Raw genomic sequence first — 19,671 nt, forward strand, 5'->3', positions numbered from 1 at the left:
GAAGCTTGCTGGGAGTGGGCGGGCTGGCCCTCTGCTGGTTCTCAGGCAGTTCCGAGGCTGCACTGTGGGTGGGGAAGGCTTCATGGAGGGTTCTGGACATTCCTTACTTATTCCTCAGACTCTCAGAGTCCCACTTCACAACAAATTTCAAGTCACGAAGCCCTTCCAAGCCTCTGCTTCTTCATCTATCACATGGCGATATGAGCGCGATTGATTAATACGTGGTCGGGACCTTGAACAGGACCCAACTGCAGTTCATCCTCAGTAAGTGTTAGCTGTTGGGACTGTGGTTCTCATGGCTAGTATTATTGTCACCATCACTCTTTCATCCCCTGCCTGGCTCCTTTGGCATGGACCGTGTTCACTTGTTCTCCCTGGTCCCAGACACAGGACACACGTTGTACCTGCACATCTCATCCTGGTTCCTGCGGTTTCCTCCCCAGAAGAGGCTCCTGGAAGACCTCCTTCCCCAGCCCGTCACCCACACGGAGGCCCCCTCTGCCCTCTCTGAGACTCTCACTCACCCGCAGGAACTCAGCTCCAACCCTTTTGTCCCAGGCACGCTGCCTCAGCTGGGAGACCAGTGACTGGGGTGCGGGGGTGAGTCCAGTTTCTTAGAACTCTGCGCTTTGGGAATATTTACTTAGCTCTGTGTGCCTCAGGGTTCTTATTCTTAAACCAGAGACAATGCTTCTGGAAAGGTTGTTCTGAACACAAAACAAGACGAGATATTGCAGCTGTGTGTTGGATAACAGGCGTGTTCAGAATGCCGGTGGGTCGTTACCTCCTTCCGACACATTTCCCCACTTGGACCTCCCTGCAGCCTGGAAGGCAGGGGTCGTCACAGGTGAAAACACGGAGCTCTGGGGGAGAAGTGGCAGGCTCAAGGCCTCCCAGTTACTCGGGACTGAGCTCAACCTTGAATCTAGGACTTCAGACTTTCCATCCTATGTGTTATCTACTGTAAATTTGCAAGGGTATTGCTGCTTTATCTAGCAGGCTCTCAAACTTTCTCAAATTAAATCAAATCAGACAGTAAAATACTATTATATTCTGATTATTTATTTATCTAATTTATTTATTTGTATTGTATGTTGGGTTTTGGTTGTAAGGCTATCTGGAAAAATCATCAATACTTTTACTAGAAAGGAAAGAAATAGATGGATAGAGAGGTTGCTTTCTTGTAGCAGGGCACCAAAGGAAGCTTCCTAGGCAGCTTATTTTGGGGGGCCTTGAGACCCCAGATGTTGCAGCACATGCGTTCAAAAGCTTAAAAGACAAAGTAGCCTCTTCTGACATGTTAATGATGTTTCCTGACACCAGAATCCGTGCATGAAAGAAACCACGATACATACATGTTGAAAAGTGCTTTACTCTGTATAGGATAACTTTTACAGCCTGGCATGTTAGTTGATGTTAGCCAGCCAGCAATACTGTGGGGTGTGTGTGTGTGCATGTGTGTGTGTGTGCAGCTTTCTGTCTCCAGCCGACCCTGGCTTTACCTTTCAGCCCAGTGGGGCTCTCTCCATCCCCAGATCTGGTGTCATAGCTCACCCTTCCACTTCCGAAATCACATCAGGTATGATTCTATCTCAAAGACTGAGGATCTGACTTGAAAAGGAGCCAGCTCTCATAGCGTCATTCCTGACAGATTTCTTAATTAATTTGCTCAGATTGTCAATAATGTAATTCACTGTTGATTTAGAAACTAGTTATATGAGCACTGCTAGTGCCGTTGTGGGAAAACATCTGAATAATTCAGCTAATAGATGGGAAACTAACCCAGATTGCTGGGGCACAGGAAGAGAACAGCAAATTTGAATGAGATGAGCTCAAGCAGCGTGATTCCAGCAAATTCCAGGGAGCGGGGAGAGGTTGTCATATTACTGGGGGTGGCAGCTGCCTGGTGTAATTATTGTCATTTTGGTTTTTGGAAAAAAGAACATGTGCCTCACACCCTCTCAGGCAGAGGCCATTAGCACGCTCTTGAAAAATTCTGTGGAATTTCAGGGTAAAGTATGTGGTCTAGTTGATTATTAACTCTGACTTACACTCATGTGTTAGAGGGTCTTATTCTTGCTATGCGATATTATTTTTGTATGATTCTGACTGAAATATGTGAGTTTAGTAATAGGCATCATCAAAGGAATATGAAAGTGACGTCTTTTTTTATCTGGGGGATTCATAGTAATTCAGGTGTTTCCCAGAACTGGAGAGACATGTCTTGAGATTATGGTGATCACTCTTTTTACACCAAAACTTGAGGCTGTGTTGAAAATGAAGTTTATAGATTGGTGAGTCTAATTATGTGAAAAGTCTTACATATACATAAAAACTCAATCACTTTTAGTTCTATACTTAACATTTCGTTTTATTGAAAATAATAAAATTATATGGAGTTGAGCGGTTATACTAAATTTTTCGCTATGGTGGTTAGAGTTTTAACAGCTCTTAAGTGCAGATGAGTTAGTGCTTCGCTGTAAATGTTAATAAGAATCATGGTGCTTTTGATAGGAGATGTGAATTCAGTAGGATTTATCTGCAGGGTCTCAACTTTTCTTCTGTTTCTGTCTCTCTCTTCCTCTAAAACACACACACACACACACACACACACCCTTCTCTGTCACATCTCTTCCAAATTTCTATCCTGAGCCCTTCAAAAGGAGGGAAAGACCAAATAGTGTCCAGTTCTGATACTTTGACACTGACAAGCTTCTAGCAGGTGAAACTCAATTCTGTATGGGACCTGTTGCCTTATACTGGAATAGAGTCACATCTGATTTTACATCCTACACTGCACTGGGAAACTTAGGGGACAGAATTACCTTCCAGGGGCATAATAAACAGCCTCAGCAAGTAGTTCTTGAATGAATTGATAATAGAATAACAAGAGTGCTGCCTCTAGATAAACTGTGGGTTCCTGATGCCCACGCGTCTTGGGCTGTATAGAGGAGGTGTGTAGAGCGTGACACGGGTTAGGATTGGGTTTGGCTGTCTGTGACAGAACACCCTGACCCACAGTGGCTTGAAAAAGATAAGGGCTGTTTCTCTCTTCCTAAAGGAGTTGGTGCTGGCAGCCGAGGGCAGGGGCGGCCGCTCCACAGTCATGGTCACAGGGACCAGGCTCTTTCTGTCTTCCTGCTCCACCATCCCCGTACATGGTTTGCTTCAGTCTCATGGCAACCTCATGGTCAAGGTATTTGTGGGCGTTGGAGATATCACATCCATATTTCAAAGAGCAGAGAAGAGGAAGAGGACGAAAGGGCGGCCACTCCCTTCCCTTCTGCTTTTATTAAGCAGCCTTTCTGGAAGCTCTCCCTGGCCACACCTACACACATTTCATCTTGCACATCCTTGGCGGGGGCTCAGAGGACCACGCCTAGTTGCAGAGAGGCTGGCAAACGTTGTGCTTTCAGATGGGCATAAATAATACTGAAGTTGTGTTACAGGGAAGGAGGGGAACTGGATTTCTGATGATAGCCTGAAGCTAGCTTCTAAGACCCAACCGATTCCTGCAAAGAGTGGACGCTTCAGAACAAGCAGTTATGTTATCTTAGCTCTCATGAAAGCACAAATAAATGCTTCCTATTTTTACCGAGTGCTCGAGTATTTTGAATTGAGAAAATAATTGGAAAAGACTATTGTTTAATGATAGCTTAAGAGGAGAGGACATGGATCATGGCTTGCTGTGACTTGCACTGTATACATTCCCAGCTCCTATCGAGGAGAGAAAGTGACGATAAATGCTCTCAGCTGTGGGTGGATGAGGTGGCAGGTCCCTGAGTTTCCTAATGACACTGGTTATTTGGAGAATGGTTCGTCTTTTACTGAGAAAAGCAATTTGTTGTTATTTATGTGTGTAACACTAGCATTCTCTGACCATATATTCCCTGGGATTCTAATTTGTAAATAATTACTTGACAGAATGGAACTTGCTGGAAAATTCTGAATATGCAGAGGCAGAGGCAGGCTCCCGACAGGGGATTTTAGCTGAAAGGCCAAGCACCTGAATCGTCAAATCACAATTTCTCATCTTTCAGCAGTTAGCAGCTAATAAGGTCCCCAGTTAAAAAAACAAAAATTCTCAGGCTGCAGACGCAGTGGACATAGGCAGTCATTAGCAGAGGTGCAGGGAGCAGCTGTCCTGCTGGGAGTGCTGATGAAATGCTTCTGCCCTTTCACCTCCCCACACCAGAGGATGGTGGCTGGGACAGCAGAGTTGTTCTTCATGTGTGTAGGGTCGGAAGTGGGGTGGGGGGTGTCTGTAGCAGTGGGGAAAGCGATGCTATAGACTGAATATTTGCATCCCCTTCAAATTCATACATCAAAGCTCTAACCCCAGTGTGACTATATTTGGAAATGGGGCCTGTAAGTAAGTAATTAAGGTTAAATGAGGTCATAAGGGTGGGGCCCTGATCCAATAGGATTAGTGTCCTTAGAAGAAGAAGAAGAAGAGATACCAGAGCTCTCTGTCTGTGCATGCACCTAGGCAAGGTCACGTGAGGACACCGTGAGGGGCTGGGAAGAGAGCCCTCACCAGAAATCTACCGGCCCAGACCATGGTCTTGCACTTCCAACCTCCAAAACTGAGAGAAAATAAATGTCTGTTGTTTATGCCGACCAGTCTGTGGTTGGGTAGCAGCACAAGCAGACTAATGTGAGGTGGTGGAATGGAAGTGATGCCTCAGAAAGAAGATTCTGCCCCACGGCCCTCCCCAGAGTTCTCCTGTGACTCTCCAGCACTAATGCTCCTGTTCCCGCCAGCTGCAAGCACATCACCTGATGTGCTCTCTGCGGGGAACGCTGGACTTTTTCTTCCCTTCTGGATTCATTCTTTGGATTATTTATTTCAGCAGAGTCACTGAGCACCTACCACATCCCAACATGGTGATACAACAGCAGGAAAAAAAAACCCACCCAATTCTCATGATAACCAGTCAAAGGGGTGAAAATAGGCAAGAGGGCCAGTGTTAGTTACCGCTTTGGGAGTGCTTGCTGTGGGCCAGGGGCTGTCATAAGCGCACAGGGGACACACGTAAAATCACTCAAGGCTCATAATAACCCTCTAAGGTAGAGGCTGGTATTTCCCTATTTTACAGGAAAGAAAGAGGCCCTGAAGCTGCAGTGGCTGCTCCGTGGACACAAAGCTGGAAAGTGGCAGAGACAAGAGTCACAGCCAAGCAATCTGCACCAGCCCTACTACACTGAACCCTGCTGTAAAAACAGGTCCTTACCACCCAGTAGAGAGGTGCTTCCACGGCTCAAGCCCAGGACCCTGTGGGAGCACAACTGGGGGACCCTCCCAGGTCTGGAGGGGAAGGGAAAGTCTCCTTGAAGAAGTCATGTCCAGGCAGAGATCTCAAGGACCATCGGAGCAAAGGCGGTGCTCCCGGCAGCAGGGTGGGGGGGAACAGGGGAGCCGGGGGTGAGCTGTGAGTACGGCATGCAGGAGGTGGGGATGGCAGGGACCCCCTGGAGAGGCAGGGAGTTCACATCATGGAGGGAGCTGGAAACCATAGAGAACCATCGGAGAGTTTTATTCAGGGGGTGACATGATCGCCCTGCATTTTAGATAGATTACTATGGCTACACAGAGGTAGGGACCCTGGTTAAGGAGACAATGTAATAGCCCCCAGAGACAGGATGGTGGCTTGAACCCACGTTGTAGAGGTACGTGAAGGGATAAATCGGGGGTGTTCTGGAGAGCTGACTGTTAAATTTTCAGGAATTTTGGCATCTGGTTATTCAACACAGCCATTATTACAAATTAAAATATAAACATTTATCATTAAATGATTTATAGTAAAAACAAAGATAATAAATACTCAAATTCATCATTTTCTAATTACTTTACCATTCTCTAGCCTCTTGAAGTTATCTGTGTCCCTTGTATCTATATGGTGGACATAACAGTGTGTCATACCTGCCATGTGTGAATTCCCAATTCTGCGTTCAGTGATGTCACTTTGGTGGCTTGAAATTTGCAGTTATTCAGTGGGACTATTTACACCAAGGACTCTGGCAAACATTATAAATCCAGTTTTTTCTTTTCAACAAACTCTGGATATGTCATTACCTTTTCGAGGTAAAGAACCTCGAAGAACCCTCAAAGAATTTATCCTTCCAGGCTCCATCTGGAACCCTCTCCAGCCATTCTCTCCTCTGGGGCCCCCTGATGTGCTCTGCATGCCTTCCTCATAGATTTCATCTCCTGTAACTGTTACTTGTGGCTGCCTTTCCTTTCATTCTGCAAGCATCTTGATTCTTCTGTAGAACAGAACTTAGCCCAGACTTGGAGCTCGTTCTGTGCTCATGAAATAATGGACTTGTGACCAAGTGAGTAAGAGTGGCTCCCCCTCTCCTGCATTTGTGTCTGTTCTACCTTTGGGATGAGCCCTCCCTCCCTCACTAATGGGCAAAACACAGAGACGGCGAAAATCCTGCCCTGCTTTCAGCCTCAGAAGCAGACCAATGGCTGAGGTGACATTTTATAAATGTGTGTACAACTTGATGCTGAAATGTCTACTGAGAAACTCCTTGAAAAGGGCCACTTTTGAAAGCAACTACTTCCAAAACGACTTCATAGTCAGCTGAACTGAGGAAAGTGTACCCAGGGACCTGGGAGGACACATCAAAGGCATTCGGCAGGACGATTTGAAAGGAGAGCCAAAAGCCCGGATCACCTTGGGGAAAGTTTTCCTTGTAACTGATCTCAGTCGAGGGCAGTAGCGCACAAGGACATCAGATTTGTTTGAAGAAAACAGCATGCTGTTACTCTTGGGAAATAATTACACAAAGCCACAAAAGCGCCACTTCCTCCCCTCCCCCCATGCCCTCCTCACCAAGGAAGACATCATGCATCAAAGATCCTTCGAGCCGGACATCTGCCTCGCATGTCACCTCAGTTTACCATTTGCTGGCAGATGCTCAGAATGTTGATGTGAGGGTTAGAAAGAGCCCCCTGCCCCTTCGCTAAGTCATGGGACCTCAGTTCCACTGCTCCCTCTTCTCTGGGGCTCACCCACACCCCCAGCCTTGTTTTGGTAATTTTTCTAGATTCTGAGTCCAGAGAGCTGAGCTCATGGGCTGACTCCACCAGCTCCCAGGAGAGCTGGGCAGATCATGCCGACGCATTGCCCCGTCTGCACGGTGAGGTCTTGCTGTTGGCTTGCCCACCCCGGGGAGATTTGGGGAGACATCTAGATGCCACAGAGCTTTAAGCTGCTGACCTTGGACTCCTTGCTGCCTGTATTAGTGTCTCAGTTCCCTCTCAGAGGCGTGAAGGACCTGACCAGGGCCCGCCCGGGGTCTCACTGGTGGATCTGGGGTGGGACCTGGGCGTCTTCTGCTTAGAATGTGTGACTTTCTGCGTGGCCTTTCATATCAACTCTCACTCATCAGTCCTGTGGCGGTGAGTAATCTAATAATAGAAAACAACTGCCACCCATTTGCTATAAATTTCCATCCCGGGAATGCAGACACACCCCTATGCCCCCGCCCCTTGCTGCTTGGTTTTAGAATGCGAAAAAGTGCACCCCGGTAATGCTGCCACCATAGCGAAGTTAGTGCATGCTCTCTCACCGCCTAATAACACCATAAAATCAGGTTTCCCATGTCTTTCATGTTATGTGCCCTTTATTACTGTATAAATAATAATAACGGCAACAAGGGACATAGCACTGACTATACCCGACTCTTCCTGGCAATTTGCATATAGTAGCTCATTGAATTCTCAACTCTGTTATGTAGGTACTGTTGTTAGTCCCATTTTTCAAATGAGGAAACTGAGGTACAGAGAGGTGGTGTAATTTGCTGAAGTCTCGCAGCTGGCATGTGACAGTCAGGATTTGAACCCAAACAGTCCAGTTTCAAAATCTACGCATATTACACACGGCTTTGTGATGCTTGGTACCCAAGACCACGTGTGCTGAATGTTAGGGTGGTGTGGGGCTGTCAAGGTTCTGAGGAGCTAACTGCGGACGCAATCCCATTGCATTTTCCTTTCTTTTTTTTATTGAAGTATAGTTGAGTTACAATGTTGTGTTAGTTTCAGGTGTACAGCAGAGTGATTCAGTTGTACACACACACACACACACACACACACACACACACACATTATCTATCTATCTATCTATCTATCATCTCTCTTCTTTTTTAGATTCTTTTCCATTACAGGTTATTACAGATAATAATATAGTGAATACAGTTCCTTGTGCTATACAGTAGGTCCTTGTTTATCTCTTTTGTTTACAGTAGTGTGTATCTGTTATTCCCAAACTCTTAACTGTATTTTCCTAAGCCTGACCTCAGAACAGTAGCTAATCCCAGGAGGCTGGGAAAAGACAAAACGAATCAGGCACCCATGTCCTTGGCCCTGGTTGGGGATTTCAGTCCCGAGCTGTGGCTGGACCTCTCTCCTCCCAGGTTCCTGCAGCTATTTTCCTCTATTGCTCTGGCCATTGTTTGGCCTCTTATTCACTGTCCTGTTCCTTCTGTGCACTGTGCCCTTGGGATCACAGCTCTTTGGCCACCTTGGTGACCTGGCCCTACACTGATCTCAGCCACCCCCCATTCCAAGGCAGCCAGTCTCTTCAGCTTCTAGCCCTGTCCCTGGGGAAGAGTGTCATTTCCAGGTTAAGACCTTCCTAAGCATCTCCCAGGATCAGAGGTGACCGCATTGGCACTTGGGGGTCTCCCTTGCACGTTGAGAGGTTCAGGAAGGAGGGCAGCGATTGCAGTGCCCTCCGGTGAGTGCTGGGGGGGCGGCAAGCCTCTCAATGGGGGCCAAGACTGGGACTGTCCCTGTCCCCTGCCACCGCACCCTGTGCGTCCCACTGTCCTTTTGGTCCAGCAACAGAGCTGGCCCTCAGTAAATGTTCATTGAGTGAATGCATTCTTGAGTCATCCCTTCCTTGTCAATTTTGCTCATTCATTCAATTAGTCTTTCATTCAACCTTTATCATGTGCCATCTCTGTGTGAGGCACTGAGCTAAGTCCTGAGAGTACAGAGACCACTTAGATACACACCTGCCTCATAGAACCTCACTCCAACGAGGAAGGTGGGAATATACACAGGTAATCCTTTTGCAATGAAGTGAGAGCTACAGGGGGGAGACATGACAAGGCACTCAGGAGAGGAGAGACTGGTGGACGGGAAGGCAGGCTGTGTGAGGGGTGCAGGAGGGGTCCAGGGAAGACCCCCAGGAGGAGAGAGTCTGGGAGAGCCAGAGCCCAGGGTTGGCAGCAGATGGCTCCCGAGGGTCCACGGCCAGCGATCTTTTCAGGACAGATGATGTCTCCTCTCTCTGCACTAGTTTTCTACCAAATCTTCTTGTTCTGGCTTCTGGGTGACACTTGGACGAGGGGGAAGACCAGAGCACCTGAGTTCAACCACCTGACCCTCTTCCCTTCTTTCTCCTCTTTCTACCTTTCTTTCCTTTGTCGGCAACTTTCAAGTGGGCTCGGGAAAGTAGGTATGTAAATCTCTGCCTTTGTGCCTCGGAATCCACGGTCCAATTACTTTAATTTGCTCAGAGCACTGCTCCTTGCAGAAGTCGTTTCACTACCCTGTGGACTTCAATAATCGCCTGTTTTTCCGGAGGCAAAGTGCCCTTCAGAGCAGCTTTCAAGTGCAGTCCTCGGATAGAACAGTTTTCCTAGGCTTTAGAATGCAGTGGGTCTCCTCAATGGGTCTCCGTTCCACATAAATCAGAAGCCATTCAGAAACAGCAAAGTCCTCAGCTAGCATGCAGAACTATACCCTGGTATATAGGTATATAGCTATACCTATACCCTGAAAAATTACCTTTTCTTTACATCCCCTTTGATGAAAAGAAACATTTAGAATGGGTGGTCTCAGGGTGAGTTCCTTCTGAGGCTGGGTTCTTGGTAACAAGCTCACAGAGAAGCATAAAGTCAAATGGGTCTTGCACTTCACATTTGGTACAAACTCTTGATTTTATAGGTAAGGAAACTGAGGTCAGGGAAGGTCACAGAAGTTCCTGAATTAAAGCAGCTGGTGAGTGTTCTTGCTACCACAGAGCATTCATAGGCAATAACTTAATTCAATTGATCAAACAGCTATGATCACCTCTGTGACAAGCACTGGACAGGTGTCCTGGGGAGACACCAATGAAGAATGCAGAATCTTGATCCTTAAGTATATTACAGTCTAGCAGAGGACAAACTCCTGTATGTTAACCTCACCTTCAATGCCAAATGACATCATCGCTAAATAGAGAGGAACAAGGAGCTCCAAACTCCAAAATTTTCCTTTGAAAAATAGTACTTGAACAGGACAAATAGTCCAAACTGAGAGATGGCTGAAGAAATGGCGGTAAGTTTCTGGTAAACTGTGTCTCTGGAAATATACTTGGAAACAACTCTCAAAATCACTACTTCAACTACAATTCTGACAATTATTCTTGCATTTATTTCTAAATGAAATAGAAGTTTGGGGTTCCTTTTTCTTCTTCTTTTCTGTTTTCTTGGAATGGGTGGTTTTGTTTTAAGCTGTGAGCATGCACACACACCCTCACATACACACTCACACACACTCACACACACACATACACACACATTCTCTCACACACCCTCACATACACACTCACACACACATTCACACGTACACACACATTCTCTCACACACACACTCATACACACACTCACACACATACACACAATTCTCTCACACACCCAACACTTTCACACACACACTCATACACACACTCACACACGTACACACATTCTCTCACACACACACAACACTTTCACACACATTCACACACACACACACACACGGAGCTGTCCTTTCAGGAAGGAAGAGCAGCATTCAACATGGAGAATTCTCCCCTATAAACTTTTCTCCAGCTAGATTGTATGTGGGGCCAGCATTGACTTTCACTTTGTACCTGTGACATGAGGCACTGAGTGCTCTGATTCTTAGTTTATTTGCTCTGTCTGCAGTAAAATGGATTGAGTGTAGGGTTATCCAACCATGATGTGCTGCCTTGATGCCTCCAATATGGGGCTGATGAACTCTGAGTGCCTGGCACTATCTTACAGAAATATAAAAATTTGATTTGGTCCTTAGCCAGCTTCCCTCCAGCTTTGGAACATGGGTGGAACATCTGGGGAAAACATGCAACTCATTAACTGCAGCCTCGGACATTTGCATAATACCTGATCTATCAGAATCTGACACACTTCCAGTTGGCCTCAGATACAGCTTTCATAGCTTATCACAATAATGAATCTTGCTTTAATATCTTGCATCTTTTAATTTTTTGATGTATTATACAGAATTGTGGCCCAGTTTTTGAAAACTCAGAATGAGATAGCTATATTTATTTCTAAACTAAAATTTCAGATTGCCATACTTCTCCAGCTGCTGTATCTTTTGCTTCTTTTTCAGAGAGATAGTCTTTAGAGATCTCTTCCTAAAGCCAGAAGTTTTAAGCCCATTCTCCACAATTGGCTCCAGGGGTTCTCTGAATCCTCTCTTACACTCTATCCATAAACTGTGTGTTTATGAAGCTTTGTGTATGTTTCCAAAGAGAAGACCCATGTTTTCATCAGATACTTATAGTGACCCATGGCCCCAAGGGGTTAAAAAACGATTTTTAAAAGGGGTTTTAGAACGATTTCCCATCATTTTGAAACTAGAAAGGATCTGAGATGCCATTTAATGTAAACTCTGATTTCACAGATGGAGAAACTGAGTCGCAGAAAGATATAATTATTTTTCCCAGTCCAATGTAACAAGATAGTGACAAAATAGCGTGAGAATCCAGCAGCAGAACTTTGATTTTCTTTTAGCTTGTAAGTCTGAGCAACCGTCTATGGTTCTTCATCTCGTCTAAGACTTGGTAATCTGTGTTCCTAGGGAGTTAGGATGGTAGATATATGTTAAATGGATCATTTTCCTCATTTACATTTTTTGGTAATTTACTCTGGCACCTGGTGGGTATCTTATCCCACAGTCCTGTCCAGAAAATCTTGTTCACAATGTTAAACCACCCACCCATGCAAATAGCCAGTGCTGTTTTTTTTCGGCCATTAAGAATTGTCAAACCTCAGGCAGTACTCCACCGTGTATGTGTGTGTGCCCTTGCACACACGTGTGTATACATGTGCTAATGCAATTGCAGAGCAAACAGCAAATGCCCATAATAGGGAATCAAGAGAAAAATCTCAAGGTTTGCTTTAGTTTAACACTTGGCTTCTGAGAGGTTTTTAAAGAAGGTATATGTTTAGAGGATGTCTTCTTAAGTCTGGATGGGTGCCCTTACAGATGATAGTGTGGACTCGACTTTGCTTTTTGTTGTGAGCTGTAAGCCTGGTGAAGTTCAAGCACATTGGAAATTTACTCATCAGCTGCAATCACAGCAAGGGATATAAACACTCTCTAAGGGTGGCTTCCACATGGGGAGGACACCATGAGTGGCTTGGGAAGGCTGAGGTTGGTCTCAGGGAGACTAACTTCATGCATGGCCAAGTCAGCTCCATCATAGACTGTGTTTTATGAAAGCACAGCCTCAGAAACTGTTAGATGGGAAGACAGTTCAGAGAACAAGAAGCAAGAAGCTTGCATTTTACCAGCTAAGGAAACTGAGACCCCCAGAGAAGTGATTGGCTCAGCGGCAGGTTGGAGATGAAAACCCCAGCTGGGGGTCTTGCTCTTGTGTGGTGTTGTTTAGTACCATTCGGCTGTGTTAGGTGACATCCCAAAGTAAGCTCCCGAGGTACACTTTAATCATCTACTCAGTATTGCAATGCTGCAAAAAATCTGTAAAACTTACACAATAATAAAAGTAACGGGCAGCATGGAGGCCAACGTGCTAAGCACTTTACAAGAACTGTCCTATTTAATCTTTACAACAATACTGTGAGGAAGAGAGCACCGTTATCGTTGTCATTTTACAGGTGAGGAAACTGAGGTTCTGAGAGGTTAAGAAGCTTGTTCAAATGGCATAATTAGTGAGTGGCCAAGCTGGAACTTACAATCAAGAGTTTGTAAAGATCATGCTCTATAAGATTCCCTTGCCTACTTGTCTGTTTTGTTTTCCCCTAGAGCATACTCAAACTTCTCTGAGCTACCTCTCTCATGGAGCAGGATTTCAAGGGCTTTCATTTGCACTGGGCAGAAACTTGAGTCGATCTACACTAAGCCTAGATTCCTGAGATCTGACATGCTCTGGGCAGGTGAGTCCATCCCAGGCAGGACAGGGTTTGACCTACAGGTTCTTTATCTCCTCCATGGACCACCTGCGCTTCTGGCATCCCCTTTCAGCAGGAAGTTGAGCTCTTGGACCAGAGGCCTTTTATAGCAATCTATAAATTGCTTTATAGCAATTACACCATTATTCTTTACAATAATTTGCATTTTACTTCTAAACAAAATGACAGTTTGGGATCCCTTTTACTTCTTTTCCTTTTTTGGTTCACCGTCAGCTCGATTCCGATTTTGTTGTGACAAGTTCACTGACTCCTTGCTTACTTTCATTCATCCTTCTATTCATTGAACAGACAGTTCCTGAGCACCTCCTAATCCAAGGCACCCAGGGCTCATGGCTCAGCACAGGTGAGGTTTTTCTTTCCTTTCCTTTGACTCTTAACAACACAAATGAAATTTTAATAAATATCTTGATTTACACTCAGCCACCCAAATGTCTGTGATTGATTGCTTCTGTTTGTCCTTCATTACTCCGTGGATGCAATTCTCTGCCTTACCCATGACGGCTTCTCTCTGGGAAGAGTCAACAGTGGTTTGGCAGAAAGGGGAGAATTCTTCATGAATTCAATGTGTGCTGTGTGCCAGGTCCTGAAGAGGTAGAGGTGAGCATGAGAGCCCTGACCTCTCGGCAGTCTCTGTCACTCACGTGCATCTTGCATTTGCTTTGATTCCTGCCTCATGGGTGGGAGGGGACCTGTTGACCTGATATAAATAAGCTGCCAATTATTTCTCCAGCAAAAATGAGTTTAGTAATGATCAGCAAAGAATTGCAATATGGGGTCTGCAGCTATGGCAAGCCACGTGTAAGAGTATACCCAACAAGGGAAGGAGAATGCTTTTATAGAGAAGAAAGGAAGTTGGAAGGGCAACAGCAAACAGAGGTCATGGCTTTTCATGGGCTGAGCTGTTGCCAGGAAAGAAGAGGAGTCTTTCTTCTTCCTGTTGGGCTCCGCTATCATTGCAGGTCTTGAGCGCTCCCCATTTCTGGTCTTCCAAATTTTTTTAATGGATGTTTCTGTTTATTAATATTTTTACATTTCCCCCTTTTGATCAAGTTCTTTCTCTGAAAGCATCACTGATCAAGAGTAGGGTTTTCCAAATTCATCAGCTTTTAGTTCCTCAATGTCTGAAAGGACCTTTCCTGGGTGTAGTGTCCAGGAGGAAAAGTGAGCAGATTGAAAGCGTATTGAAATGACATTCAAATATTTTTAATAAAAGCAATTAGATCTTTGCAATATTGGAATATCTCTTCTTTTATCAGTTGTGGGTCAAAAAATGCAGGAACCAAGTGCATTGGGTGTCCTGTGACTATTTCAAAGGGTAAGAGTTTATGAGTTCCAAAAGGAGGAGGATATAAGATTTAGAAGGACAAATGGCAATGCTTTTGGCCAAGATATTTTGAGGGCCTCTACAAATTTTGCCAATTGAGTCTTAACAATGCTGTTAGTGTGTTTGACTAAACCAGAGGACTGAGCATGGTAAGCACAGTGAAAGTGTTGTAAAACTGGCCAAACAGTGCAGACTTGTTGAAGTACTTGGCCAGTAAAATGGAGTCCTTGTTCACTATAAAGTTTGAGAGGAGTTCCTGAGGTAGGGTTAGTCTTTTCTAAAAGGACTTTACAGACAAAAGAGTCAGTAGCTTGCCTGCAAGCAAAGGCTTTAGTCCAGCGTGAAAACATACAGACCATGACTAAAACATATTTATATCCACAAGATGGAGAAACTGTATGAAACCCATACAATTGCCAGACCTTGAATGGTCCAGTAGGTAGTTTAAAATGTCTATCAGTGTTAGATAGTCTGAAGAATTTTGTTGATAACAGAGGGGAGAAAATATCAGGGTTAAGGTTATTATAATGTAAAGTGTTATATGAGTAGCAATTAACAAAAGGACTTCATAGGAGGTGAGGTGGCTGACTGAGAAATGTTGATTGTGATAAGAATTCAGGAGGGCCTCTATGACATGAGGTACAAAAATGGTTAAAGGGGACCCCACAACTATTTTCTCAGTGGCCTTAACCAAAAGGGCAGTGGTTATAATGGCTCTCAGGCAAGGGGAATGTCCCCATGTCCATTTATTGGGTATAATGGTCAATGGTAGTCCCTGTGTATTGTGGTGAGTACCCCAAGGGCATTCTCTTCCTTTTCATATAGAAAAAGGAAAAGGGGAATCTGATAATTGGGATGTCCAATGGCAGGTGGGCTCATCAAACTCCCATTTAAGGCCTTAAAGGCTATGTCCTCTGGTTCTTCCTATAAAATTAAGTCAGGGCTGTTGTTTAGTAAAACATACAGAGGCTGGCTAGAAGAGAGAAATTTGGAAACCCGTTTCAGTAATAACCAAATAGCCCAAGAAAACCTTGTAGCTGGTGTTTAGTTTTGGATTTGGGGAGACTTAGGACACCAGGAAGCATTTCTGGATCTAGGGATAGCTCTTGTTCTGATATCAGATGCCCTAAGTATTGAACCTGGGTTTGGGAAAAGTGCAGTTTTTCTTTGGTGACCTTATGTCCCTTTAAGGCTAAAAGTTTTAGGAAGTGGATGCTGTCTTCCTGTGAGGAAGCTTGAGAAGGAGAGCAAAGAAGCACATCATCCACATATTGCAACAATGTAGAGCCCCTTCATATCATCTAGATAAGCCTTCAGGATTTGTGAGAAATAAGAAGGACTCTCAGTAAAACCCTGAGGCATTACTGTCCAGGTGAACTGCTTTTCTTCCCAAGTGAAAGCAAAAAAGACATTGACTAGTTTCATCATTGAAATACTAAAGAATGCACTGCATAAATCAATTACAGTAAAGAATTTGCTTCCAGTGGGGATGGATGTTAGTAATGTATGAGGGTTAGAAACAACAGGGTGTCCAGGTTTAACACTGTTGTTTATTACCCAGAAGTTCTGGAAAAATCTCCACCCTTGGCTGTTAAGTATTACAGGGGCCAGTCCAAGGGATAATGAGGCCTTGAGCTTGATAATCTTCTATTATGGGCTTCACGCCTTGAAGGGTTTCTTTGCTTAAAGGAGATTGATTAATTCTGGGAAGAGGTTTTGAGGATCTACTTGAATCTTGATGGGAGATCCACACTGAATTTTACCAACATCCGTCAGAGATTTGCCCATAAGGAGGGTGTTAGCTGATTCAACAGGGACAAATAATCAGTGTTTCCAGAATCAGCTTATTACCCTCAGAGATGAAACAAATAAAAGATGTCAAAGGGTTACTTAATTCACCTGCTTGGCTGCTTTGATGACTACTATAAATTTCTAGAATTATTTCCCCATTTTAGGAGAAAGAAATTCTGGCGTGATACTTCTTTAAGAAGTCTTGGCCTAATAAATATATAGGGAGGAGGAACTAAGGAGAAAAGAGTGCATTAACTCTCAAAGGGCCTAAACAAAAGGGAGTAGGCTCAGAGAAAGGAACCTCTTGAGGCTTATTAGAGATCCACAGTAACGTGAACTTTTAGTACCCCAAGGCAGGGGATTGAGCAACGAGAGTGTGGCTTTGTGTCAAATAGATTCATCCACAATCTGGAGAAATGTTTCTCCAAGCAGAGTGAGAGGGAGGATGGGGAAGAGCCCCTGTAGTTCCTCGGACCCCTGTCATTGAGAATGGGGGGGATGATGCAGAAGCTGGTTAGAAGGCTGAAAGTGACTGATGTGCTTAAATTTCTAACAATTTCACTTCTATTGTCCTGGATCTTTGCAATAATGGCTGAAAATAGAAGGCTTTTGCTTTTGTTTAGGGTCTTCACTTGCTGGAGTCAAAGACTGAGAATTTTAGTGGCTTTAGGTGACTCATCTAGAGTATGAGAGAGCTGGTCTGCCAGATTAACTAAATCTGGAGTGGACATAGTTTCCCATTCCATCCTGGTCCTTTTTACAAGAAGGGAAAGGTCCCAGTTCAGCCCGTTGGTAAACATAGAATTAAAAGCTACCCAGGTGGAACCAACATCTGAAGGAAGACCAGAATTTTCTTTAAAAATAATCTGAAGTTGATTGTAAAATTCATGAACAGATTCGTCAGATTTTTGTGTGCAAGACTGAATTTTGTTTCAATCAACAGACTTTGAAAAAACCCTAGGAATTGCCTGATGAAGTTGCCTAGTGATTGCCCGAGCCTGATCATATAATAAGTGGGCTAGTCTTCCCATTGTCATTCTAGAGACCTTTCAGGATTTCCCTAATTAGTGGTTTTCATCCAATGCTGAGCCTAGCCTTCACTGACAAACATATGAACTAGCTGATATAAATCAGAGAAACCAGGTTGATAAGTTTGAATGACTATGTTAAATTCCTCAGCAAATCTGTGAGAATCTTTAGTCACTTTGGGAATATCTTTGACTATGGCTCACGGTTCAGCTTTAGTCCAGTGTATATAAGGAATTAAGGGTTTAGCTTCTGGATCCTCAGAACACTTGATTTTAAAGGCACAGTTTCTGATAAGTTCAAAGGAAAAGGGAGTGGGAAGAGTTTCAGGGAAAAAGTAAAATTTGGTAAGAGAATTAATATGGTGGAGCTGAGGGTCTGGAGGAGGTGTACGCAGCATAGAAGGAAAAGAGGAAGAGGCGGAGCTTGGGACAAAAAAGCCACGGAGGAGGAGCATAAAGCTTTGGAAGCCATTTTGTCTTTCCTTAATGATCTGTTTGCCTCAGTTAATCTTAAAATTTTGCAGAGAAACAATTTTATGTTCCTGATAATGTTTGGAAACCTCAAAATACCAATTGAAATAGGCGTTCCGGGCTTCCCTGGTGGCGCAGTTGTTGAGAATCTGCCTGCCAATGCAGGGGACACGGGTTCGAGCCCTGGTCTGGGAAGATCCCACATGCCGCGGAGCAGCTGGGCCCGTGAGCCACAACTACTGAGCCTGCGCGTCTGGAGTCTGTGCTCCACAACAAGAGAGGCCGCGATAGTGAGAGGCCTGTGCGCCGCGATGAAGAGTGGCCCCTGCTCGCTGCAACTAGAGAAAGCCCTCACACAGAAACGAAGACCCAACACAGCCAAAAATATAAATAAATAAATAAATAAATAAAATTTAAAACAAACAAACAAACAAACAAAAAATAGGTGTTCCATTCAGTTTTGGAAATTTTTGAACTATGGTAGTCCAATTCAGTATTAAGAAAGGTAAGTTGGAGGATTTCAAAAGTTCCCCATACAGGCCATTGATATTCTAAGTTGCCTTTGGTTAGATTGGTCCATTTAGTTAGAAATGCACGTGGGGAAGGGCTATGGCTTTTAAACAAAAAATTAGCTGGCATCTCTTTAGGGTGGGCATCCTCAAAGTATTTAGATATATGGGATCCCATTTCTCAGGAGTTTTTCTCTGGAGTAAAAGAATAATTTTTGAACAAACTAAACAGCTCAAGTAGCTTACAGCTTAAACTTCTTGCAGCTCAAACAGCCTTCAAGCCTATTACCAGCCAGTTCTAAGGAGACAGCTTGGTCTCAGAGAAGCCAGGCCAAAGGCTTTTCAGCACCATTCCCATATAATAGCCTCTGTTCCAAAGGAATGGGCTGAAGGATGAAGCAGCACAGTGCCAATGAAACAGTCTGTGTTCCTGAAGGAACGTGCTGAAGGCTAGCCCGTTCCATTTGAAACCATCTGATTTCAAATCAGACAAAAGTACCAAACAAGTACTCACATACTGAACAAAGCTTTAAACAGAAAGGATGAAACCTTAAAATAGATCCTGAATAAAGCCTGGAGGGCTTCAAAACACAAAGAGGGCATAAGTGTGAATCCAGGAGAAAGACATACCTTCAAAACTCAGGGTTGGTGAGAAAAGCAGTGAGCAACAGTGGCTTCAAAGTGGGTAGAGCACTTGTTTGCTCACTAGCCCCAGAATTGTTGGGGGTCTTTTCTGGATCCCTTTATGGGCCACCAAAATATTGATCTTAAGCAAATTGAATGCCAGATATTTCTACAGCAAAAATGGGTTTATTCAGATCAGTAGAGATTTGCAATTCAGGGTCTGCAACCATGGTGAGCCCTGTGCAAGTCCCCACACAACAAGGGAAGGAAAACCCTTTTATAGAGGGGAAAGGAAGTAGGGAGGGCTGTAAACAAAGAGTCCCTGGCTTTTCATTGGCTGAGCCCCTGCCAGGAAAGAAGAGGAGTCTTTCTTCTTCCTGTTGGGCTCTGCTATCTTTGCAGGGCATGAGAGCTCCCCCTTCTGGTTTTCCAACTCTATTTAATTGAGGTTTCTGTTTATTAATTTTTCAGAGACCAAACACTGGGAGGAACAGAAACCAGAGATTGGGGCTCAGCAGGACCCTCCCTGTTAACCTCAGAACTGCTGGGCATCTTCTTGTTTCCTGTCACTCACCATAAGGGGCAGGGCTTGAACTGGTTTCTTGATGGGTCAGATGCAGCGGCCCTTTGGGTGGGTCTGACCTCTGTTGGCTCAGCGGGGACTGTGCCCATTGTTTGGGCTGTT

This window comes from Balaenoptera ricei, chromosome 13 (assembly GCF_028023285.1).
Source record: "Balaenoptera ricei isolate mBalRic1 chromosome 13, mBalRic1.hap2, whole genome shotgun sequence".
Lineage (NCBI taxonomy): Eukaryota > Metazoa > Chordata > Mammalia > Artiodactyla > Balaenopteridae > Balaenoptera > Balaenoptera ricei.